The 26,543-nt window shown below is 40.4% G+C and overlaps 1 long non-coding RNA gene across 1 annotated transcript; it reads left to right on the top strand.

The window, feature by feature from the left end:
* Positions 1-718: 718 nt before the first annotated feature.
* On the top strand, positions 719-26,008 carry LOC113629057 (uncharacterized). The gene is made up of 3 exons (XR_003436365.1): positions 719-7,798; positions 15,047-15,130; positions 25,412-26,008. It is a non-coding gene; the product is annotated as an uncharacterized LOC113629057 (long non-coding RNA).
* Positions 26,009-26,543: the final 535 nt, after the last annotated feature.

Raw genomic sequence — 26,543 nt, 5'->3', positions numbered from 1 at the left:
ATCTGATCCTGGTCAAGCCTCCGGGTCTAACTGCCTCTGTACTAGAAACACAGGAAATAAAGGGACACGTTAAATGATACCACAAAGGCTTCAATCAGCAAAACCCAGACTGGAAAACTACAGGACAAATGACCCTGTTTCTTCAACAACTGACTTGCAAGGAAAAAAGAAGAAGATGGATTAAGAGAGACTTGAGATTTATCTGCCAATACAACCTATGGATTTATTTGGATCCTGATATAAATAATGAAAAATGAGGAACTGGAAAACTAACTGGATATACGATGATTTTAAGGATTTTTGCAATTATCTTTAGGTGTGATAATGGTATCATGGTTACATTTATAAAAGGAGCCCTTTTAGAGACGCACGCTGAAGACCTAAAAGTGAAATGATACTGTGTTTAGGTTTGCTTAAAAAAAAAATTGCAGGGCTTCCCTGGTGGCTCAGTGGTTGAGAATCCACCTGCTAATGCAGGTGACAAGGGTTCGAGCCCTGGTCCAGGAAGATCCCACATGCCGCGGAGCAGCTAAGCCCGTGCGCCACAACTGCTGAGCCTACGCTCTAGAGCCCGCAAGCCGAAACTACTGAAGCCGACGCACCCAGAGTGTATGCTCTGCAACAAGAGAAGCCACCGCAATGGGAAGGCCACGCACCGCAAGGAAGAGTTAACCCCTGCTCGCTGCAACTAGAGAAAGCCCGGGCGCAGCAACGAAGACCCAACGCAGCCAAAAATTAAAAAATTAAATTAAAATAGTTAAAAAATAAAATAAAATAGAAGGCTTATACAGCCGATATTTAAAAAAAAAAAAATTGCGAGCTGCAGTTGGGTAGGGTATGGGAGTAAAGCTGAAAACGAGACTAACCGTGAGTTGGTAATTGTTGAAGCTGGGTGACGGCCCCTTGGGGACTCATTATACTGTTTTCTCCACCTGTGCTTGTATTCAACATTTTCTTAAAAAATTTTTAAAAACGTGAATTAAGTTCATATAGACGCTCATTCATTACTGTTTTTATTTTAGCAACAATTCCTGATAATGGCCTATATTCCTAATGGGTTTTTTTTAGTGATTTTAGTGGAATTATACTTGAACCAGTCAAGCAAACATAGTTAATTATATTCTGCTCCAGTTACAATGAGTGATTAATTGATTTCAACTGCTAGGGTGAATGCTTGAAGCTATCAGTCATTCAGCAATCATGTCAAGCAGGCCATTAGATCCCTCCTGGCTCACTAGTTTTTGTGGGGCCTAACAGCTAGTTAAAGAAAATATTTATTTTCTGTTAAAACATGTCAGGGAGTATGATCAGATGATCCATATTTAACCTGTGTGTCCTATGTTAGAATAAGTGTTAAGTAGCTCAGTACAGTAAACTAGATTCTACTCTTTCTTTTTAAAATGATAATGATCCCTGGAGGTGGAAATGTATCTTTAAAAAGATATCTTGGAATTGTTTGTTCTCAATGTAAAGAAATTAGAATAATTTGATCTAGTGTAGATTGTCTTATATAAAATGTGTTTCCACTGTGTGAGTTTTAGACATCATTTTGAAAAGTGAAGCCTATTTGATAATACTGAACTAATTAGACAATTTTATTCTTCATTCTCGATGTATATTTTATTTTTTTCCCCCTGCCTTTTGGACAGTTAGCCTCTGTATTTCTGAACCCAAAAGGCCAGTTTTTATAAAGTATCAATATATTATGATTAATTTTTCATTACTTTGGTTTTATGATTGTAGTTAGTTTTTATTTTTTGCAAGTCCCTATTAGTAGGACCTCTGATTAACTTAATTGACCTGTTAACCATTTTTTTCCCCTTCTCCCTTGAAATCTTTTCAGAATGTTTGGAATTCTTTGCTCATGTGGTATGCATGTGCTGATTTGTGTGGACTGCTTGCCTCAGTTATTCATTGGACAGATCTGTGTTCAGCGCCTGGTTGCACCAGCACCTCTGCTGGATGATAGGAATACAGTAGTGAACTTACAGTGTCCCTGCCCTTGTGAAGCTTATGGCTGGGAGGTGAGATAGATACTAATCCAATAATCATGTGGAGACATGTCAGTAACAACCATGGTAAGTGCTGTGAGGGGGAGGCCTTGGTGGTCCAAGAGCTGATCATGCAGGGATGGGATTGAGGAAGGAGGTGGGACCTAGTCAGGAAGGATAGGGAATGTGTCCCCAAGAAAGTGATGCTTGAGCCCAAACCTGAAGGAGGAAGAGAGGTTAAATAGGTCAAATAGGGTTTTTATTAATAGTGAATGGTTATATATTGGGCACTGATAACTAGTTTTTCTTTGGGGAAAGGTAATATTTTTTGCTCTTGATTTCATTATATGTGAACCCAGCCATTCATATTCCTTTGTGTATTTTTTTTAATGATTTTTCATTTTTGCATAACGTATTCATTTACTGAAGAGCTGGCTTGTACTTTGGCAGATGTCTTACTTGGTTCCTAAGGATATCGGCAAAAGTTTGAGAGTTGTGAAAGGCCCTTGGCTTTTCAGACCTCGACATCTGTGTCATGACTACGATAAACTCAGAATCAGGACATCTAACCTCGTACCGTGCTGAGTGAGGTGTCTCTCTGATTTGCTGCTCTCTGGCATTTTGTACATTCTCTGTCATAGCACATACCACACTGCAGTGTAATCCTGCCTCAACCAAGCTAAGCTCTTGAAAGGATCATCTATTCTCAGTGGCTGCTTCATTTCCCATTTGCTTATCAACCTGCTGCATTTTGTCCTCAGCCCCCCAGGGACTGTAATCCAAGCTCTCAGGGAGCTCGTAATCTAGTGGAAAGAAAAAACCCAACAATCATAATGCAGAGGGATTTGTGCTGTAAACTATATAAATACAATATAGCTAGAAACTCAGAGGCGATGCATATGTGAGCCAAGATGACTTTCCAAAGGCTATATGCTTGAGCTGAGTTTTGAAGTTTTGGTAAAAGTTTGTTCTAACTAGTGCCAAACTTGCTGTCACTTTTAGAAATGATTTAACTGCAGGGCAGTTCCTTGACTGTTTCATGCTCTGCTGTACTTCCATGCCAGTGGGTATGCTTTTCCCTCTGCTTGGATTGTCTCTTCCCTCTTGGTTCTTCCACAGGGCTGAATTTTATTGATCTCCATTTCCTTGAACTTGGCTATAGTAAGTGTTCAATAAACATTTGTATTTTAGTAAAGGGTGTGTGCTTTGCAAAATAGGCAATAAAGCTAATTTCACAAAATAATGCACAAAAGTTAGTCTCATCACAACCTTACCAACACTCATACTTGTAACTTTTTAACGTCTCTGATTCTAAATCCCCTGGCAGCACAACCTCCTCCTCTCACCCCCAGAGAGAAATTTCCTTTCAAAATCTAAAAAGCAATTATACTCCAATAAAGATGTTAAAAAAAAAAAACACAAAAAACCCACAGTATCTGTGAAGAGTGATAAAGCAAAGCACAATAAAATGATAAAAAAATCTAATATGCATTTGTATTTATAGAATATAAAATATACCCACCATGTTTTGCACAAATGGGAAAAGCACAGCTTAGCTTTGGAGTGTATAAGCAACAAATTATATATAACTCCTGGCAGAAGAAATGGATTAAGAAAGCTCAAATTGGAAATTAAATGGGGAGGCCCTAGCTTCTTTGTATGTGTGGATAAGTGTTTGTTTTCTTTAGCTAAATCATCTATGGTATTTTTTATTTGACTATTTCAGAATAAAAGGTAGAAATTAAACATTTTGTAGATGGTGTTTTCCTGCAGCAAAAGTCCAGAGCAACGTTTTTCTGTAAAGTTTTCCCACAAAATTCTAGTTCCATAGGTTTTAGAATAACTATTCAGAAAAAAAAAAAAGTTGGGAGAGGATATGGATTCCAGGGTCAAATGAAAATGCTGAGTAAAAGTCAAATGGGTTTTTGTTTATTTTTATTGATTTTTTTTTTTTAAACGAGGTTTCCCTAAGAGCATCTAATATACTAACACTGATTTTGGTCTCTAAAAGGGTCTTATCATAATACAGGGTGCTCCCAAACTAGGAAACTGTCCTGCTCTTCCTCCCTACCCACCCCGCCCCCCCGCAAGAGTCTGGGTTCTGTAGAAACATTGTGTATTGCTGCTTAGATGGTGGGTACTTTTGTAGGATCCCCAGCCAGGGACAGGTTCTCCTTACCTAAGGAATTCTTAGGAGGCTTGGAGTTTCACGTCTGTTAAAACACTTGTCAGAGGTCGGGCCGTCAGCCTACTCTTTGAGCCTTACAAGCATCCCTGCTTTCTGTGGCACTCACTAAAACGGTGGCCTGGGAGTGTGGTTACCAACTTTGTTCATCGTGTACTCCATACTTAAAAATCTTGAGTACACATTCGTAACATGGAAATATTTATTTATAAATAATGCAAATGTGTTATACTGTTACTGTTTTAAAATATGCAAAAATTAAAAGGGATGAGTTAAAAATTAATGGAAGCTACAGTATTTCCTCCCACAGTCCATTGAGTCTTTTTGCACACACCTAGGTGTGTACACGACCCACTTTGTAAACCTCTGGCTTTAGAGATAGAATTTACATATCTTCCAAATCAAGTAGCTTTCACCCACTTCACCTTCCTGGGTTAAGTATCTTTTCCAGTGGGACACTGTAGCTGCTGAAGAATGCAGGCCACTCCTAGGTATTTACTTCTAAAGACCTCCAAGATACAGTAAGTGGAAAAGCAAGTATTAATAAATATGTGTGGCCTTATTTGTTGTGTGTGAAATTTTTGAAGTTTGTAAAAATATATAATTTATGTATAGAAAATCTCTAGATTGATAAATTAAAAACTGTTAAATTATTTCTGAGCACTGGAATTAAGGGTCTTGGGAGAGGAATAGGATTTTTTTACTTTTTATCCTTCTGTATGTGAATTTTTTATGAAAGATTCTCTTTATAATAAATTAAAAAATTACTACATATAGTGTGATGTCAAATATAGCACAACACATTGTCATTGTTGAAGTTGGGTGATGGGAACATTGGGCTTCCTTACTACATTTCTACTTTTATGTATATTTGAATATTACTATAAATAATTATTTTAAATTAAAAATAAATGCATTGCACAAGGAATCTATAGAAATACACCACATAGTAACTGATTATCCTGGGAGTGGGAGGAGAGTTGAGGAGTAGAACTTCAGGTGGTACCTTCCCCCCATAGGTTCTGTGTTCCATGAGTGTTTACTGCTTTTAATAGGCAAACACTTAATTGAACACACACACACATGCAAACTACAAAGCCCCAAGTGCAAAGAGTTTCATGTGTACTCAGGAGTATAAAATATTTGACTTGCCAGATACTTGTTAGTTTCTAAGGGAATATATAAAATGAATGCATAAGCCACATAGGGCTCAGCTGTATCATAATAAGATCATGAGGCTTGTTTTATAATAGGATTCTTGAGCTTGATATATAATAAACAAAGGTGAAACTCCAAGGCATGGCTGAACAGGTCTGCACTGTCCCCAGCTGCATGAGGGAGAGCACCACTAGGGGTCTGCCGTTAATGATTTGCACTGTGAGCTAGTTACCAGGCTCCTTAATATGAAAGACATTGTCTTAAAGTAGAGTACCTAATTATAGCTCTCACATGGGGTCCAAGGGAATTAATATGTAAAGGACGTGTTCCGTTGCCAACTGCAATGCTAAGCTGCATTCAGACATATAGAATCTGTAAGGAGGAAAAGGATGGTTCATTAACTGTGTGACCTTGTTAAAGTTAGTTAAGCTCTAGGTCTCTCATCTGTGAAACAAAGATAGTACTATTAGCCACCTCAGGGGACTGTGATAAGGATTAAATGAGAATGTAAGGCACCTTGCATATGATGCGCACTCAAGTGCCAACTATTCTTGTTTTCATGTGAAAAACTGCTCACTGAGCTGAGAACATTTAGCTTGTGAGTAGGTATTCCCCGATTTTAAGTATCTTCTCCTCAAACAGCCATGTGGTTAGGGATGATTGGTCTTTGGTCAACCCCATCACCTTTGCAAGTTTAGGAATGGGCATGTAACCCAATCTGGCCAGTAAAATATGAGGGGATTTTGACTTTTCTTTCTCTGGGTGTTGTCAGGTCTTAGTGCTGCCTGAGACTGCAGCATCCAACTTGCTGTCAGCCTGCCGATGAAGCCAACATCGAGGATGCAGGGCAGAGAGAGAAAAAACAAACAAAAAACCCTTCACCTTAATGACACTGAAGAGCTGCTGAATCAAGCTTCCCTGAAGCCCACCCTACCTTGGGACTTCCTTTTTCGTGAGATTAAAAAAAAAAAAAAAAGTTTTTTATTTAAGCCAGCTTGAGTTAGCTTCTAAAAACATCATAATGACTAGAAGCTGCACCAGAGAATATTTGTGGTAGGAGTGGTGGCATTTATTCAGTCATATTTATTGAGCACTTTGGAATGCAAAAATAAACAAGAAGTGAGGAAGTTCTGAGACATGACAACCGAGGAATAGGAGGTTCTGGAAAGATGAGCAGCTTGGACACATGGTGCATTTTTTCTACTTGCAATTTAACCCACCTGCCTCTCCCGAGGAAAGCAGCTGTTGGGAGGCAGACAATGCCTGGAATGTTGGTGAGGCTTCAGCCTCCTGACAGAGTACCAGGGGGAAGGTCCCTATGAGTGTACCTGGTCCCCCTGGTTCCTGAGGAGCTGAGCACATGGGCTGAGTTGCCTCCAATCCTGAGTTGAAGAGGTGAAAAGACTGGGAAGGGCTTCCTCCTACTGCCTCACCAGAGGACTGGCAACCCATCTGCCTCTAAGCTTTGGCCAGGGGAGGTTGAGACCACTGTTCCTTCCACTGCTTTGGGAATGCTGCCCTTAAGATATCCCAATACATGGGACAGCGCCCCAGTGAGCAAACAAAGGAAAAGAAGCTTCCTAATGGGGCCCAGCAGCCAGGGAGACGAATTACAAGTAGAGCCCTCAGTACAGAAATAGCTGTTGGCATAGATAACTTGAACCAAAAGAATAAGGAAACTTAAGGAGATTTAAGTGCAACACACACACACAGATTTTCTGAGACCAAAATAGATTTTGATGTAAAAATTTCAAGAGTTGAACTGAAGGAGAAAGTGGTCATGGTTGATGTCTGACCTCAAAGATAAGATAAGAGAGACACCTCAAAGCACAGTGCAAAAACACGGAGAGAGATAAATCAGGAGAGGGATAGAAATCGAGAAGGGGGTAGAGAATACAACAGAAGAGGCAATCAGTAAGATAAGAAAAGTTTCTTAGCTGAAGAGAGATTTGCATCTCACAGAGTTCCAGGAAAGACTGATGATAAAAAAGGCTTCTAGGCATATTATATCTCTGAGCTACAAGAAAAGAGAAAAATCTTACAAGTTTCCCCAGAAAAGAACAGTTACTTCTAAAGAAGAAAGAATCAGCCTAGCATTGGACTGCTTATTTACAACACTGTAGGCTACAATATAGAAAACTGCCGACCAACGAGAGAAAAGAACTGTATGGAAATTGACCTAGGAAATTGTATGGAACTGTATGGAAATTGACCTGTACTTTCAGTTCACTCAGTCTTGCAAAATAACCCAAGAATACCTTACCAGTTTCTTTTACTTAGTGACCAAACAAACTCAGAGTCAAAGTCGCCATAAGCATGGGGAAGGGCCAGGAGAATACAAAATCTTAGGAGAATGGTAAAAGGGACCATGCCCCAAATCAGAGTATATTACCAGCACCTGAATACACAAAGCCCAGAGAAGCTCATCCCTCTGACTGCTGAGTGCGTCTGGACTCTCCACTCTGTAAGTCTATTCTTTTCCTGAATTGATCACATTACCACCTGCCTTGACAACTCCTCTAAAAAGTCTGGAACTAAAAACAATAAGTGAATCTCAGCAAATCTGGGCATCAGGTGTGGGTGGAAAGGAGGGAAATGTTCCCGAAGGTCTCATCTGTGGAGTGGCTGTGGAACTGGTGGGGGGAGTGAATATATGCTAAAGTTTGGAGTGGAAATGGTGGAAGAATAGAGTATTTTGGTGGGAGAAATATAGACCTGGTTTTAAAAAAATGGTAAAGAAATAGTTAACTATCTGATCATGAGCAACAGGAAAGGGAAACTAACAGGAAATATAATGAAAATCCACAAGAGAAGTCATGTTAACAAGATGGAAAGGGGAAATAATAACAATTTGATCAATCTTCAAAAATAAATACAATTAAAAGTAAGAAATAGGGCTTCCCTGGTGGCGCAGTGGTTGAGAGTCCGCTGCCGATGCAGCGGACGTGGGTTCGGGCCCCGGTCCGGGAAGATCCCACATGCCGCGGAGCGGCTGAGCCCGTGAGCCATGGCCGCTGAGCCTGCGCGTCCAGAGCCTGTGCTCCGCAACGGGAGAGGCCGCGGCGGTGAGAGGCCCGCGTACCGCAAAAAAAAAAAAAGTAAGACATAATGTAGTATAAGCCAATAACTAAATAAAATAAGTTAGTGGGAGGAGTCCAATTATAACGCTTAATGTGGAAGGACTGGATTTTCCCACTAAAAGAGACGCTTAGATTGAGCTGGAAATATAAATAAACCAGCTATACAACATCTAGAAGAAAAATATCTAAAACAAAATTTTAATAAAAAAGTATAAAGAAAATAAAGGGATGGACAAAGATACCAAGCAAATATAATAAAAAAGAAAACAGAAATAGCAAAGTTAATAGTAGACAAGGAGGAATTTAAAATTTAAAAGTGTCTGGACTAGCCTACTTATAAATTAAGGAATAGTTCTTGGATAACTTTTAGAGCAAAGAGGAAAATAGAGCTAAAACTGTAAACTACCTAGAAAGCAGTAAAAAAGGGCATGCTTTCTATCAAAATCTGTACTCAGAGGAAAATTTATAAACAGACACACCATTATCATTAAAGAAGAATATCTAAAAATAAAAGTACTTGTTTTTCTATGCAGCAAGTTCTCTGAAAAGAACAAAATTAAGCAAAAGAAAATATGAAGAAGAATTTAACATAAACAGAACTGGGACTATAGAGAGGCAAGTGAGCTGCCCAGGGCACAGAATTCAAGAAGACAAGGTCGTGCTAGTGCCAACCCTGGTCTCCTGGGCACCTCACTCGTAAAGGAGAGCTCACTCTTGGGGTCGCACAAGTGAGGGCTTGCACTTGCATCTCTTGCCTCCTCGGGTTTTGTGAGGGAGGTGCCTTGCTTGCCTCACTCTAGACCTGGTCTTGACTATAAAAGTAAAAGCTTCCTTCTTAGGGAGAAAAACAGCATTGTCCTGTCTCCCTCCCTCCCTTCCTCCCTCCCTCCCTCCCTCCCTCCATTCCTTCCTTCCTTCCTTCCTTTCCTCCTTCTTTCCTCTCTTTCTTTTTTTCTCTCTTTCTCTAAACTCATAATAACCCAGGTGTAATTTATGCTTGTTATCGTGATCTTTTAATTTTACTAATTTTATTCCAGCCTAGAAGACAGTAGAGTCAGAAAAGATCTCACAGAAATAACTTATTATATTGCATTAAATGTTTCCTTTTAGAAACTTTTTATTTTTTAAAGTGCATTAGATTCCTTACCTTACTTTATATTCCTAAATCAATGGGCCTATTTTATGGGCCTACACATATCTCATTGTATGTCATTGTTAGTAAATACAGAATAGTAATAAGTAATAGACTCATTGTACCTCTTATTCCATTTAGAATTTGAGAGTATAAGGTAGAAAACGAACACATGGGCTGCTCAAAGAGCATCAGCCATTCTATGAATGAATGCCCCAGTCCACCAGGAATTGTAAGAACTTAGAATTATTCCAAATGTACTTCCTAAAAATGTAGTGTTTAAATATACTCTTAAGCAGAGTATGTCTAGAAACTGGGAGAACTATTACCATTCTCCAACATAGTCTCTCCTGACAGTTAACTAAACTTTTTCACTTTATAGGCTATTGGCTCCACCCGCCTCACCCGCCTTTGGTGGATTGTATCTACTTTTAATGTTGGACAGAGCGCTACATAGCATTCCTGTGGCTTAATCTTATTTCCCATGAAAAATGTGTGTGTTTGCTTAGTTACCTCCGGTAGAATTATTAAAAGTTCAGTTTCGTTTGGGATTTTTCCTGTGCTTTAATGTTATGCTTTCATTTACTCATTATCATGAGTGACTTTGTACCTCTCCTGCTTGCAGGTGTTTCACATAAGTAATTTATATAAATGTTATATGCAATAAACAAGTAAAAGCTGAAAACCTAAGAAGACTATATGTAAAAGCACAATGACCAGATGGTTTCACAGCTGAATGTTTCTCTAATTAAAAAAATTATAAAGATCATCACTATATTATCTAAACTATTCAAGGCCATAGACGAAAGCTATAGAATATCAAAGGATGAAAATGATAGCACCAAAAAAAGTGTACATCAGTTTCAGTTATGAAAATAAAGGCAAAATTCTAATTAAATTTTAGCAAGTAAAATCCAGTAATGTTATGAAAAAAATACATTATAACCAAGGAGGGTTTATTCCAAGAATGCAAGTGTGAGTCAGTATCAGGAAATCTATCAGCATAATTAATTTTATGGATAAGCTAAAGAAGAAAATTCATATATTACTAAAGGCATTTTTTAAATTTCAGCAGCCATTTCCAATAAAAATAGTAGAAAACCACTTAAATACAATAAGGTTTACTTGCCAAAACTATATATATATACAAAAATATATATGTATGTACTACAGGCAAAACATCAAAACTTTTAATTAATATCGAGAATGAAACAGCAGTATCTACTATCAGCATTCTTAGTTAACATTGTCTTAGAGCTTCTAGAAAACCCACTAAGGTGAAAAAAATAAAATAATCAGTATATATTGTCTTTTTGGTGATGAAGTGATTGTATACCATGAGATTCTAGTAAAATAAAAAACCAAATAGAGTCAATAAAATAATTTGATAAAGTGGACAAATATAGAATAAATAAAATCCAAAATCTATTCTATATGCTAGTAACAAGCTCCATTAAATAGAAATGGAATGGATGGTTCCACTTTCAGTGATGACAAAAAATTAAAATACTTAGGAATAAATTAAAAGTGTAAAATCTTATTGAAGGACATGCAACAATATGTGAACAAATGGAAAACATATTCCTGGATGAGGAGACTTCATATAGTAAAATGGTCAGTTCTCCTTGTACTAATTTCTAATTGTGATTCCCAATTAAAATATTAAGAGAGATTTTAGGGAATTGGATAAAATTACCTTAAAGTCCATATGAAAGACTAGATGCCTAAGAATATACTATGAATAAAGCCCCTGTAAGCAAGTAAATAAAAACTCTGAAATCAATTAAGTATGGTTGGAATAGAGATAAACAAGGAGATCAATATAACAAAATGGGGAATTAAGAAATAGTTCCCAGTATGTACTTTAAATTTATGATAAAAGTGGGATCTGAATTCAGCATGAAAAGTTAATATATTAAATGTTAGCTCCACTTTTATCCATATAAAAGAAAGTTATCTTGGCAGTCAATCTCATACCATATACAAAAATAAATTTCAATTGATTAAAGCCTTTAAGGTAGGAAAACATACAGATCTCAGAAGAACATCTTCATTTTGTACAATTTGCAATTCGATGATGAAAGAGACTGTAACCAAGTTAGGAAATCCATGTTATAAAAGAAATTTTAGACTTTTCTGACCTCAGAAAAATTTATACTACTGTATAACAAATAATACTATAATTAAAAGCAATAGAGGAACAGATTTGGAAAAATAATTTGCAAAGAAGCTGAAAGATAAAGGGTTAATAAAATTTCATAAAGTATGTGGTTCTTACAAACTGACAAGAAAAAGACAAGCATTCCAATGGAAAATGGGATTTGAACAATTAGTTCACAGTAAAGCAAATTCAATAAATCTGTGGAAAGATTCTGAGACTCAGTAGGGAAATCTAAAGTCACAATGAAGTCATCACTGCCGTCAGACTGACAAAAACTAAAATGAGCAATAAATATTTCCTCCTAGAAAGAGGCGGAGAGAGGAGAGAGTAGGTGCTCAAAGACTATGGTGGAATTGCAAACTGTTGCAGCATTTTGGGAAAGCAATACGGCAACATAATGCAAGCATAAGCAAGCATTATGTTGAAAAATATGTATCATTTGACCTAGCAATTCCACTGCTAGAAATATTTCCCACAAATGGGTATATATAGGAGGTATGTATAAGAATGTTAAATGCAGCCTTTTTCAGAGGGACAAAAAGCTAGAAGAAAGGTATGCACAGCAGTATGAGACTAACTGAATATTTTAAGACACCTCCACAATCTAGAATATTAGGCAGTCATAAAAAATATTGAGAGCTATACCAATTGACCTAGAAAGATTTCAGGAGGTACCATTGAGTAAGAAAATCAATTTGCTGAAAAGAAGGTATAAGGTTTGTATAAGATGTATAAGAATGTATAAGGTTACATGTTTGTAAAACAGTGACAACTCCCCTTTATATAAGAATGTGTACATATGTTCGGGTATATGACCACAAAAAATTTCATTGACACCCCTAGTCGTTAACATGAGTCAGGGGACTGGCCCCAGCCAGAAGAGTAGGAGAAAGACTGCACTAACTCCTCCAACAGGTATAACTCTGCTTTTACAGAAATTGGAAAAACATGTTCATCTCTCCTAACTTACGGGAATATTAATGATCTATATCAACTGAAAAATAAGAAATAAAAGCAAGTTTCAGAGTAATCTATATAGTATGATTCTACTTTGGTGAAAACCACAAACAGAGCCCCGAGTGTGTAAAAATGCTTGTGGATGTTTGAAGGAATAACATAATAGCTGTTATCATCCTCTACCTACCCGAGCTTGCTGGGGCTGGGTAGTAGGAGGATGCAGGGAGATGACTAGATTTCTCTTTATACATCTTTGCATTGTTTCACATGTTGTATTTACGCTTTTGTAAAACATCTAACAAATGGGAAATTTAAAACAGTCCCATGAACACATTACTTCTGCCCACAAGAGCTCATAGCCTCACATCCAGACTGTCTTCAGCTACTCGAGGCATGAATTTGGTCTCTAGGGCTTCTGGGGAAGAAACTAAGGTTGAGAGGTTATGGCCAGGCAGATTTGCTCTCTGCAAAGGTAGGGAGCTCCCTTCACTGGAGGTGCTCAGCCACAGCTGTGATGTTATGTTCCCTTGAGAGGAAGGCTTTGGACTAGGTCAGTGTCATCCCGAATTTTCTGATGAGAAAACTTACTCAGGGTACTTGTGAAACAGAAAAGTCTCTAGAATCTGTCCTTGACCCACTGGATTAGAATCTCCAGGGGAGGGGTCTGGGAAGCTGTATTTTCATTAGTGCTTAGGTGATGCTTGTCAACATAGGAGTGTGGGAAACACTGGCCTCCGTTCATGCCCCTCACAGTGTGGCCTGGGGACCAGCAGTGGTGGCATCAGCAACGGCATCGCCTGGAACCTTGCTAGAAATGCAAGATCTCGGGTCCCACGGCAGGCCTCCTGAATCAGAGCGGCATTTAACACGGTCCCTGTGCATGCTCCAGTTTGAGAAGCAATGCTCTAGGTGACACATATGGTCACCCCCAACTCTTAACTTATTTGGCATGAGTATAGCTCTCTAGAAAATCCTTTTTTGTGATAGACCTAATTTGAAAAGCAAAATTTTAGTCAAGGAACACAAAGGCTTTTAATGAACTGGCTGAGACAGATGCCAAATCAGGACGAGAGGAGGCTAGAGGGTGGGAAGGGATAAGGCTGTCCTTGAGCGGGGAGGGAAGTCAACTGCTCCAGCAACGTGGCTGTGTTTTCCAACGGAATGAGGAAGCAGTAAACGCTATCTTGAACAGATACTGTAGTTGGAGCTTATGATTTAACTGGCAAGAGAAGACATACTTGTAAAAAGATGACTGTCACTTGTAACGTCAACACATATTTACGGAACGCCAACTCTGCCACGGTGGGCTGGGTGCTTAGGATAAAGCAGTGAACATCTAGAAGCTCCCCGACTTCACAGAGCTTCACATCCAGCATGGGAGACAGACATTAAATAAACTGTCGCACCAATTGCCAGGACCAGGTGAAGTGGCTGAGGCACTTGCCTTGGGTGTACAATTGAAGGTGGCTCCAAAAACTCAGCTATCCATCAATATAAATAATATTTTAATGCAATATTTTAAAAACTCAAAATTAATGCAAAAATCTGTGATGAATAAAATATCAATATTTTATATAAAGACAGGATCACTGATTTTTTTGTTTTGCTCCAGTATGGCTCCACATGGCATGGCCACAAGTAATTTTTCCAGAAGAATGAAAAGATGTTAAGAGTATGTATAGGAACTTCCCTGGGGGTCCAGTGGTTAAGACTCCGTGCTCCCAATGCAGGGGGCCCCGTTTCGATCCCTGGTCAGGGAACTAGATCCCACATGCTGCAACTAAGACCCGATGCAGCCAAATAAATAAATAAAATATTTTTTTAAAAAAAGAAACCCCTTTAAGAAAAAAAGGAAGAGTATGTATAGCTGGGATGGTGGTGGTGGGGTGGATAATCTTTGTTAAATTATCCCTGAAGCCGTAACACCTAAACTGGGACTGGAAGCATGGGAAGAAGAGGAGAGGGTGAAGGCTGAGAAGCAGGAGAGAGCTCTGCACCTTTCAGGTAATTGAAAGAGGGCCCACCTGTCTAAACCCATGGTTCGCAAACTTAGCGCACATTAGAATCACCTGGAAAGCATTTTAAGTCTCGCGTTACCCAGGCTTTACCCAGACCAAGCCAATAAAGATCTCGCAGGGTGGGGCCGAGACCTGGGTAGTTTTGAAAGCTTCTGAGGCAGTTCTAACGTGCAGGCTGGGTTACAATGACGTAGTGAATGAGGGCGATGAGACTGGAGGGAAAAGTGAGAGCCTGATGGAAGGCCTTGGAAGCCAGGGTAATTATTTTGGACTTTTTTCCAAAGACCATTAGGAAATCATTTGAAGGGCTTTAAGTATGAAAACGGTATGTGTCTTTAAGAAAAACAATTTTTTTTTTTAAAAGATCGCCTGGGCTGCTGTGATAAAAATGGATTGAAAGAGGTTTGGGCACAGCAGGAAGAAGTGGAAAATCGTCACAAACATCCAGGTAAGAGAGAGCGTTGGCTTGGGCTGGGGTGATGGCAACGGAGGTGGAGAGATATACACACAATTAAGAAGCATGGGTAAAACGCACAGGATTTGGTGATTGTTCAATTGGGCCAAAGGGGAGGAGACATTATGGATTATGGATGGTCCCTCCGGTGTCTGCTATCAGCAACTAGTGGGGTAATGATGACATTCACTGAGCTACAGAGCAGGCAGCATGGGGAGAAGTAGGTTTTGGGGCGGGGGGCAGGGAGGACATGATGGGCTCAGTTCTGGACCTTTTGAGCTTGTAAGACAGCAAAGGGAGAAGCGTTGAGAGTGGGTAATTGCACATATGGGAGTGCCTGCCGCTCAGGGGGGACCCCACAGTGCAGCTCTAAGGTGAGAGGGGTTGGCCTGTACGGGTCATAAATAAAGCCACAGGAGTGGAGAGATGGTGTAAAGAGAGAGAAGTGAGCAGAGAAGGAGGTCTAGGTCCTGAGGAGTGCCAACCTTGACAGGTTGAGTAGAGGGCAAGGAGCAGAGAGGAGACAGAGAGGTAGCAGGAGAGTCAGCAGCGCACCAGTAACTGAGGGCCCGGTGAGCGCACCGTTTACGTTACAGCTGGGCATTCAGGGGAGCGAGAGATCCCCGTGAGCTGGGCTGACCTAGGAAATAACTGGTGAAGTAACTGGGTCTGGATGGATAAATAAGATTCAGTTAAGCAGGGAAGCGGATATTCTGGAGGAAAGAGAAGAAGGAGGTGTAAGAAAAGGGAGAGATGGGAAGTCTCAGGGAGGGGGAGATTCCCCCTCTACTCCTCTTGAGTTCTCGTGGGTGGATTAATAATAAAGTCGACACAAGACTGATTAACAGGAGAAGGAAAAACAAATTTAATTCATGGAAATGGAGGTTTCATAAAACGGGACCTAAGAGGCGGCCAAAGCAGGCAGCTTTTATACTTTTTAGACAAAGAGACAATTCCTTTGTGAGGAGTTGACAGGTCAAAGGAAGTTAGGTTTTGGGTGCTCAGTTTAGTGAAGAATCTAAACATGCTTTGGGCTTAGGGTAGTAAATTAAAGAAGTAACAGTGCTTGTTAAGACAGGCTTCTCAGCCCCAGTTCCCTATCTCTGGTGATAAGGGTGTCTTTCTACCTCCAGATCAGGGAGGGCACCTTTCACAGGAGAGATTTATTTCCTGCTTTCAGAGAGACGGAAAGGAGGGTCAGAGTGTCCCTCTTGCATTGGCTGTTTCTTAAGTAACTTTAATTTCAAAAACAATATGCCATTGTGGCATATTTTGGGGCAGGCTGTCCTGCGCCCCGATAGAAGGAATGAGGTGTGCTGGGGGCCATTCATCACATACAGATCATAGGAATTCCAGGAGAAGTCTGTAGTGTGAGATGAGGTAAGCAGGTAGGTGGTGACGCTCAGGACTGACTTCTTCCGTCTTCCTCTTGCTTGTCTGTTTCCCATCCATCTGGCTTCCCTCTCATCCACGCTCTGGTGGGAGAGTGGGCATTGCGCTGGGCAGCTTGGCTTCCTGCTCTGCCGCCCCAGAGACGTGTAACTGCTAGCAAAGCTTTCACAACGTCTGTGGCAACATTATCAAGGTGAACACCGAAGACAGGCGGCTTGGCTCTGCAGGACGGTGCATTGACTTTAGTGTTGAATGGAGTGCTTGTTTCCTTCTCTCTGGCTTCAGGCACCTCAAAGAGCCCAGCTGCAGTGTAATTGACGCCCCATTTCTTTCCCTGGGCTCTTACAAGTAAAAGCACAAACAGGCTTTTGCCTGAAAGGCAGTATGCTAGTGTTATCTTTCCTGAGTGGGCTCATACATACAGATTCTTTGGAGAGAGGTGCGTATAATCAGCATAGCAGTCAGCATTTTGCATGGGCAATGAACAGATGTGGCTGCATTATTCAGTTTCCCTATTTGAATTCCCTCCTAAGATGTACTTCGGAAAATGTGATGTCGATGAACACATCTTCCCAAGTGGAAATAATCCATGCCAAGAGGAGTCTCAAATGTTCCCATGAACCATTTGTCATGTTGGTCGCTTATTGATTTCTCTGCCCCCAATGTTATGACCTCCTGTGTCACTTTAAGTTTTCCTACTAAAGATGAAATACTTTCTAATTATATTTTGTGTGAAACTAATTAGTATTGGAATGCATCACACTAGAGTAGAAAAACGTTGGTTTTAAACTCTGCCCTTTTTTTTTTTGTATTGCAAAATGTGACATTCATACTAAAAGTGAGTGCATAAAATATATATGTACAGTTTAAAGACTGGTTATAAAAATGGACACCTGTGCAACCACCACTCGGAGTGACAAGTACAATGTTGCTGGCACCTGGAACTCTGGTGTGCACTTCCTCTTTCCTAGATTACCGCAGCCTCACTGTGTGCTAGGGATGTTATTGCTTTTATGTAAGTGTTTTACCACCTATTTGTCCATCCTTAACACTATAGTTTAGTTCTCCTCGTAACAAACTACATATATATTTTGTGTCTTTGTGTAAATACACAAACCCACAAGTGCTTCCTTAACTTCTGCCCCCTGGACGCCTCTCTGTCTCACTCTAGACTCAGCCCTTTCTTGTTGTGTGTGCAGCTTTGGGTCACCTTTTTCACTGCTGTGTAACAACCATGAGTAAGGATATACCACTGTTCATTTATGCACCGCATGGGTGGGTATTTGGGCTGTCTCTCGTTGTGATGTTTTCAAGGCTGACAGGAGTATTGTTCAACTTGTGCATAGATTCTATGGGGTATATAGCAAAGAGTATGTTCAAAAAGTGATATTTTAAATTCCCTCTGGATAGTCAATGAGAAAACATGCCCATCCGACACAAACATGACTTTATTGTAAATCTTAGTATTTTAGACATGATGGGAAACAGTGTTCACTTTAATATCTGTAATTTCTAGACACACACACACAATACCTAAAAGGGTGGTCAGGTGCTTTTGTAGTCAAGATTAGTATGCAGGACACAGTACAACCTTGACCCAGCTGTCCTTCTTCCCCCATATCCTTCAGTTTCGCGGGTCTTTCCAAGGGAAATAAAAGTGAATCACGCAAGATCCTCTTAAATTGATTTCATCAGAGGCAGGTATGTCTTCAGGACTTTTGTTTCCAGGGGCCCTGCTCTGGTGAAGAGCACATGAATTATGAGCTGTATAGAGCTGAGTCTATGCCAGTGTCGGGTGAGGTTGTTGAACGTGTATAGTGTGCTCCTCCTCTCTGAATTACTTGACACACAGATCCAAGGGATTTACATCCAAGGGATGTATCTAATATTTCCTTCACATGCTCTGTGATGGAGTTTGCTGGTCAAAACATCATTAATTTGTTTATTGGTCCATTTGAGATTTGCTATCTAAGTCTTTGAGATATTCCAAGTTTTCCATTAGCTTTTGTGGCAAGCATTAGTAAAAGAGGAAAATTGTATTTCAGTAGTAATTTAATCATTAAAACGACCAACTCTTCAGCTTTCATGGTTATCATCAGTAGTTTTAGGAGAATTCTACTATAATTGGTTTGGTTCAGTGAAATAACTGTATGATTCGTATGATGGTAACTTTTAGTTTAAGTAGAATTTTTCTTCTTTTGGTGAGCTGAATGGTCTTAAAAGGTGTGTACTTTGGGACACACAACTGTGATTAATCGGAATTTCACTTTATGGAAATGCTAGTTATATAATAAAGAAGTATCTTTCCAGCATGCTTCAAAAAACTGAACAGAACAAACTAGCAAGGAAATATGGGAAATTTGACTTAATTGTAAAAGGCATTTTAAATTAGAACAACGGATCTAAAATGGCTCTTACATTTGTACTTATTTGCATATATTACCATTCAGTCAGACATAAAATTGGGAAATTTTTGGTTACACTAATATTTGAACATAGTTACATCACATAGTTTTAAAAAGCTGAGTTTATAACAGTGAAATGTGCTCCCCTTTAAATCTTAAATCTATTAAAGCTTTATACAAGTTTCTTTATATAACTTTGGTTTTCAAACAAGGCAACAATTCCAGATAAGGAATAAAATCATTTATTCTTCACACTGGGTCTTCATTAAAGCTCATCTGATCTTTCGCTTCAATTTTTTAGAGTTTGATTCACATCTCACAAAGGTTTTCTCCTGGGTTGGGTGAAGTTGTAGATCATTCATGTTTTCTGAGCAAAAGGTCATTCTGCATAGAAAACATCAAGCAAACATAGCACTAAGTTTTGGATGGAGCTTATTGAAGTGTTTCATCCTTTGTCAGATACCCAATTTGACATGCTGTTTAGTAACACATGCTATTTAAAAAAAAAATTAGATCCTTATGACTGCAAATATTTTCATAACTTCAGAGAAAAACAAAGCCCAGGTCAGTGAAAGCAATCAGTGTAAGGCTTCCCGGAGCTCTGTGTGGTGTGATTTCAGTTCTGTAAGAACTGAAAGTCCTTGGGGCAGCCCTGCTTTGTTCTCCTTTATACAGCTCATCAAAGGTTTGAGGGTAACAATGGTTTCTTTCACTACATTACCCTGTCTCCAAGGCAAACATTAGCACTTTCTTCAACTGTTCCTCACAGGCAGGCTTCGTGCCCAGCCTTCCTTTTTTGGACACACTCCAGTTTGTCAATGCCCTTCTTAAAGGTCCCTGGGTATGAGGCCACTGTCATCAGCATCTGCCTGGCTCAGCCCTATAAGCCCCACCCTTTCCTCTTATCTGGTCCTCCACCCACAGAGGATATCACTAAGTGCTTTGGGTCTCTCTTGGAGACCAACGGCTGACAACTTTGACCACTGGTTTGGCCTGAGATGCTATTTTGTGTTACTAACTTCAATTGCATCTATCTGAAAGAAAAAAAAAAAAAAAAGCAGTAGTCACAGAGAATTGTAGTTTATAGCTTCTTTTTTTTTTGAATTGCATCTAAGGTCAAGTCTTTACTAAATCAAACTTTTTAAATTAAAAATTATTGTGAGTAATTATGAATGCATTCTTAAAAAATTCAGACAATAAAGAAATATATAAGGTTGAATATTAAAGACCCTCTTCTCCATCACCTTTCACTAATATCACTCCCCTCCCTGCTTTCATGATTTGCTTTCTGTCTTTCTGGACCTCTTTCTATGTATTTACACATATACGGATGTTCATATACAAACATCACATTTGTTGTATTTTTCTGAAAAAATTTCTTGTCATCAAATAATGTACTTGGAGAACTGTTCACATCAGTACATACAAATCTATTTCATTCTCGGCTGGACCTAGAGATTATCATACTAAGTGAAGTAAGTCGGACAGAGAAAGGCAAATATCATATGGTATCACTTATATGTGATCTAAAAAAAAGTGATACGAATAAACTTATTTACAAAACAGAAAGAGACTCACAGACATAGAAAACAAACTTATGGTTACCAAGGGGAGAAGTGGGGGGAGGGATAAATGGGGAATTTGCAGTTAACAGATACATACTACTATCTATAAAGTAGATAAACAGCAAGGACATACTGTTTAGCACAGAGAACTATATTCAATACTTTGTAATAACCTACAATGGAAAAGAATCTGAAAAAGAATATACATATATACTGAATCACTTTGCTGTACACCTGAAACACTATAAAGCAACTATATTTCAAAAAAATCTATTTCAGTCTTTTTCACCTGCTGCATAACCTTCCAGTGTATGGATGTATGACAATGCATTTAGCCATTTTCCTGTTAATGGAGATTGGGATTTTTCCCCAATGGTTTAGTATTTACAAATAGTACTGCAATAGACATTTTTGTACATAGATATCCTTTGTGGATATTTTGAGTATTTCTCCGGGATAGGCACCTAGCATAAAATTCTGGGTCAAGATTATGCATATGTCAAATTTTGATAATATAAATTCTATGAGACCAAGGGCTTTGTCCACTCTGTTCACTGCTGTATACACAGCAGTGTCTAGCATAAGATATGCGCTCACTAAATGTTAGTTGTTGAGTGAAATTCCCCTACAGAAGCTCTGTAATTTGTACTCCCACGAATAATGTATGAAAATGCCCATCTCTCCACACCTGTACCAGCTCTAGATGTTATCTGTCTTTGAATTCCTGCCAAACTAGTGGGTGACCAGTGATAATTTCATTGATTTTTGTTTTGCATTTATATGATTACTGTGGCAATCAAACATCCCATTTTGTTTAGCCAATCACTTTTCACTTCTTGCTACAGGACGAATATTCTCTGCTCTGCTCTTCACCCCACAACAGTCCCTCTCATCCCTGACTTTGTGCTTTGGGGGAAGAAAATCACCTCTCATTGAATTCCTTCCGTGGAGGCACAGAGCAAGTTATTTAACCTTTTATTTTTCTTGTAGTTAGCAAAGAGATTGAGAATGAGGTTTAATATCTGCATCCCAGCTCTGGGATTTCAGATGGTAGAAGGTACTCAAAAATTGGTAGTTATTAGTCTCATGAGATACATATTATAATTCCTATTTGTTACTAGAGAACTGAGTCTCAGAGAGGTGCAGCTATTGCCTGAGCCTCCATAGGTGGAAGCAGTGAAATCAAAATTCGACTTTGGGACTAGCTGATGCAGAAGTCATTGGATTCTGCCTATATATGGTTTGTTCACTGCCTATCTCTCCGGGAATGCCTCTTGGCCTCTCCAAAGCCTGTTGCAGCACTGACCGAACAGCACCAACCTGAACTGATGTCTTTCTTCTTAGACTTCCTATAGACCATGCAGTACTAGACTCTTACTGTTCAAAGTGCAATCCATGGACCAGCAGCATCAGAAGCACCTGGGAGCTTGTTAGAAATGTAGAATCCCAGGCTCCATCTCTACCTACCAAAGCAGAACCTACATTTTAACATGATTCCCAGATGATTTGTGTGCATATTAAAGTTTGAGAAGCCCTGGGATGGAGCATATCATTAGTAAAATTAATGCATCTTGTTTTCCTAATTAGGTCCTTGAGTTTCTTTCTGCCAAAAGCTACAACTCAGATTTTTTTGGTACCCCGCCCCCGCCGATGGTGTTGGGTACTGCAAAGACCCATAGGGCTCACTGAGTTAAAAACTTAAAAAACTATAGGTCCCAGACTCCCTCCCCCTTTTTCATGATGTCCCTCCTGCAGCCGTGAGGAAAGGTGTGATGTACATATATATTAACTTCCAGCTCTGCAACTCTGCTAGATTAGACCAGAGAAGGTCAGATTAATGGGACCAAGACTAATGGGGGGGAGGAGCTGTTGGAAGCTGTGCTCTGGCAACAAACGGGTAATGAGTCAAACAAACCAAGTCAGATCTGGGTTCAGACAGTTATGAGCAATGTCCCTAAGCTGTGTAACTCCTTGAGCCTCAGATTCCTAATCTGCACAGCAATACTACCCATTTCAGAAGGTCACTGGGACGCTTCCATGAGATGAATGCTCTAGAGCACTTCATTCAAGCCCATGGTGCAGCAGGAGCTCTGTAAGCAGCACTCCTGTCCCTCTCCTCTTTCCTTCCTCAGAGCCATGTGGTAAGCACCAGGGGAGAAGATAGTGCTGTGTTTTATACTACCTTTCAGGTCAAGTCACCTAGAATTGCCATGGCAAGCAACCACTAAGACTGAGGAATTACTCTCCAGCTGAGAGAATCTGGGGACGGGTGGTGCTCAGTTGAGCTCTTCTAAAGGGCCAAAAAGTCATGCAAGAATAGCTAAGTGTATAAGAGGAGAGAAGCAGTTTAATTTTCTCAAATTGATCATGCGGAGAAATCTGTTGGCAGACTGCAGAGTATGCTCTTAGTAATTGCCAGGATTTTGTATCCCAGGGAGATAAAAACTCAGAGTGTGGTTGTGTAAGGGACTCGGGGCATAAATCAGCCACAGGCCGCTCCTAGCAGTGAGACCTGAGGGGTGAGGGAAGAGAGTAGTTCAGAGGTGAGAGGCATGCTGTTCTCCAACTCTGCTGACAGCAAGCCAAAGAGAGCAATAGGCTGGCCAACAAAGGGCAGTCGGAGAGGAGAGACAAGTTTCCTAAATACAGTGGGGAGGAGATAGGAAAAGGTCTGGGGAAGGACAGGATTCTCCTTTCATGGGGAACTGCAGAACCACAGAAAAGCACGTTTGCCATAGTAAAACACATTGAGCATTCTTTTGCTCTGCTGAGAGGCCTGAAGGAGCAGCTGGACATCCTTTCTTTCCTTCACTCCCTGCCCCCAACCCAGCCCCTCCTGTCCCTAGAGACTTTGGGCTGAGGGAGACGTTCAGTCACACAGAGCTGCACCTCCTGACGGTAATCCAGTGGTCCACATCAGAATTTCTTAGGGCTCCAAATGTGTGGTCCTTCACAGACCACAGCCAATCAGAAGCTCTTCAGGTGGCTATTCAGGTGGAATTCTGCATAGTCAATAAGTTCCCTAGTGATCCCTTGGCGTTCTTAGATGTGAAAGGTGCCACCACAGTGTGAGATTTTGAGATTGTGATTTGTTAAAAGCGTTTCTCTGGGTAAACAACAAAGAAGAAATGTCACGTCTAGGTCCTTGCTATTCAAAGTGTGGTCCTTGGACCCGCAGCATTGACATCACCTGGTGAAATTTGAAAAGCACCGGGCTAGTGAGTTGTCCTCAAACTCTGGAGGCAGGTGGCTGTTAACTGTGGGCAGAGGGAAGAGTCTAGACTAGAAATCAGAAGACCTAGGTGCAGATCCTGGTCCTTCCACCTATGGCTTTGTGAACTCAGGATGGTCATTTCATCTTTCTGAGCATCTACATGGCATCGTTAGGAGATAATAATGCCCACTTCATAAGATAAATGCAAATAGTAAACTGTAAAATGCTGACATAGGTAGATGCTTAACAGATGTTAGGAGGAGGTTGAAACAGCACTCACCTTTGCTGTGTTTCTCCCGCTTTGACTCTGATGCTCTTCAGAACAAGGCCCGAGTGAAGGGACTCTCTTCCCCAGGGGATGATGGTTTGGACCGTGTTCCAGACGTTGGACCACACCAGACTGTTTTCCCACTTGAACTTGATCATGATCAGCTCACCAATATCCAAATCCAATGTGATAAGAAAGGAATAGGTTTTATTACTAGTAATTCCTTTGTTCCTTGAAGATGCAAAGGAAACCAGACACAGTCAGTTGATTTTTAACAGCAAAGTGATGCTTAGGCACATTCAGGATATGTTAGGTTTGCCTGAATGATTTGGGATGGTCTTTTCTGCTGCATTTCCCAAACTGGTATTGGACAGACTGTTAATAGAGATAGCAATAGGTGTGCCAGGATAGAAAGGGTTTTTCTAGACCAATAACATTGGGAAAACCATCTTATTTTCTGTGTTAGCATATTAAAAAACGCCCTAAGAGTTCTACGGTAATGAGTCTAGTTAGCTTTGTTTAGCTCAGGCTTCCTAGTTTCCAGATTAACAAGTCGGGAAAACTGCCCTGATGAGGGCAGGGGCTTTGGCAATGGTCTCTGGGCAATACCGCTCTCTGTAGGTTTGATCAACATATTAGAGCCACACGACAGTCTTCTCTCCAGATCGATGCTTTTTTCCTCCCCACATAAATAGAAACTTCTGTTAAAACAACAAGTATAGCGGTAATAGAAAACCACATATAAAAAGGATGCACCAGTTTGGAGCAAGATTTAAATGCAGATCCTTAGGTATCATTAGCAGCTTTCCTCACTAATCTCCAAGACATTAAAATGTCCCAACATTGACAGAACTGCCAGATGCCCTTTCCACTACTTAGAACAATCTCCCGGGGAGAGATTTGGGACAGCGCAGAGTTAACACTGGATTTAGGGTGAGACAGGTGGCTGGAGGATTCCCTTGCTTGGCTCATCGTAGCTCCTCCTGTAGTATGTTGTAAAGCATCGTTTAGGAATCCACCCACCCCACTAGGCTGGGAGCATCCTAAGTTTAGTGTCATCTCTACCTCTAGTGCTGAGCACCAACACATCCTTGCTGAGCGACTGAATCAGTGTGATGATCAGAGGTTCAAAGCTGGGGGCAATTCTCAGAAAGCTGAGGACTGTCCCTGGAGTGGGTGAAAGCTAGTGTCACTTCCCAAGGAGAGCCCGGGCTGAGGTCAAGATGCTGAGAAAAAGCAGCCAGCAGGCCTTTTCTGGCCAGTGAAGGTGCGGAGCCTCTGCAGGAGACGTTGAGGCCACTGCCCATGTTGTGAGCAGGTGTGCAGCCGGGCAAAGGACAGATGGGGAGGGCTGGCAGTGCAGGCTGACTGAATGGAAAATTGGTGCCACGTTGAACGATACCAGTGTTATTTCTGGGTTGTGTTTTTCAGAACTCACTGGAAAGGCGCTCAGGGCCTTCCTGGGGACACCTGCTCCAGCCATCAACACTCCTCCCTGCTGGGATCTACTTCCTGTACTGCAGACATGGACGGCCACCTCTGGCCTCCCTCTCCATTCCAGTCCCTGTCGCACTGGGCCCATCACAAACACAGGTAGCAGCAGCATAAAGTAATCGTTGGGACTGGGTGAGGCTGCGGAGGGATGACGAGGTGCTGAGTGTGAGTGGATGTCCCATCTGACAGGGTGTTTGGGGCAGTCATAATGGGCTGAGAAGAGTAAGTTGTGTGTGGCCTGACCCTTGAAAAGCAGGGTCCATCCAGACCCTATGAGAAAATTAAGCCTCTCATCACCACGGACGGGGCTGTACCTCATACTCACAGAGTGATGGGGATTTTCTGCATTTCCTCTTTTGTTCCGAGGAGTGACATGGCAAAAGTTGGTTCTACTGGTTTCTCAATTTCGTTGCTGAACTGAATCTTCAACTGGTAATGATAAACTAGAGGGGAATAGGGTGGAGAGTGAGAGAGAAAGATCATTTAAGCAGAAAATTTTAAAATAAAAAATGTTGTATTTTTAAAATTTAAAAAGCAGAGGGAAAAGTATGGATGAATAGATACCCCCCCTTTTTTTTTCCTGGGCGGTAGAATTATGAATGCTTTTTATTTTCCTCTTTTTCCTTCTCTGAATTTCCTAAATGTCTAAGAGGACTTCTGTTTGTATTGGGTTGGCCAAAAAGTTCGTTCTGGTAGTGAATACGTTGTTCAATAAAGTTCTTGGTGAAAATGAAAAAAGTGTCTTTTATGTTTACTTAAAACTGAATGAACTTTTTGGCCAACCCAATAATATAATAAATATTATCCAACAAAAGAAGGCAGAATAGGAGTACAATATATTTGGCATTCTCGTCGATTTCCAGATGAATTCTGTTGGACTATTCCATGTATTTGGCAAGGGTCCCCTTTCACAAATCAAAGGATATATTGCCTTTTAGGCAGCTGACAAAAGCAAGAGAACACACTGTCATTTTTACTTTTGCCTCTGTTTGATGGTGTCAGTTTTGGGGTGAGACAGAGCTCCAGCTAAGAAATATGCCCTAATGACCACACCTTTGTGTTCTGGGGC

This window comes from Aethalodelphis obliquidens, unplaced genomic scaffold (assembly GCF_003676395.1).
Source record: "Aethalodelphis obliquidens isolate GAN/ISIS:26980383/991018 unplaced genomic scaffold, ASM367639v1 scaffold26, whole genome shotgun sequence".
Lineage (NCBI taxonomy): Eukaryota > Metazoa > Chordata > Mammalia > Artiodactyla > Delphinidae > Aethalodelphis > Aethalodelphis obliquidens.
Note: the sequence above shows the minus strand (reverse complement) of the source record. Positions and strands in the feature narration are given on the sequence as shown.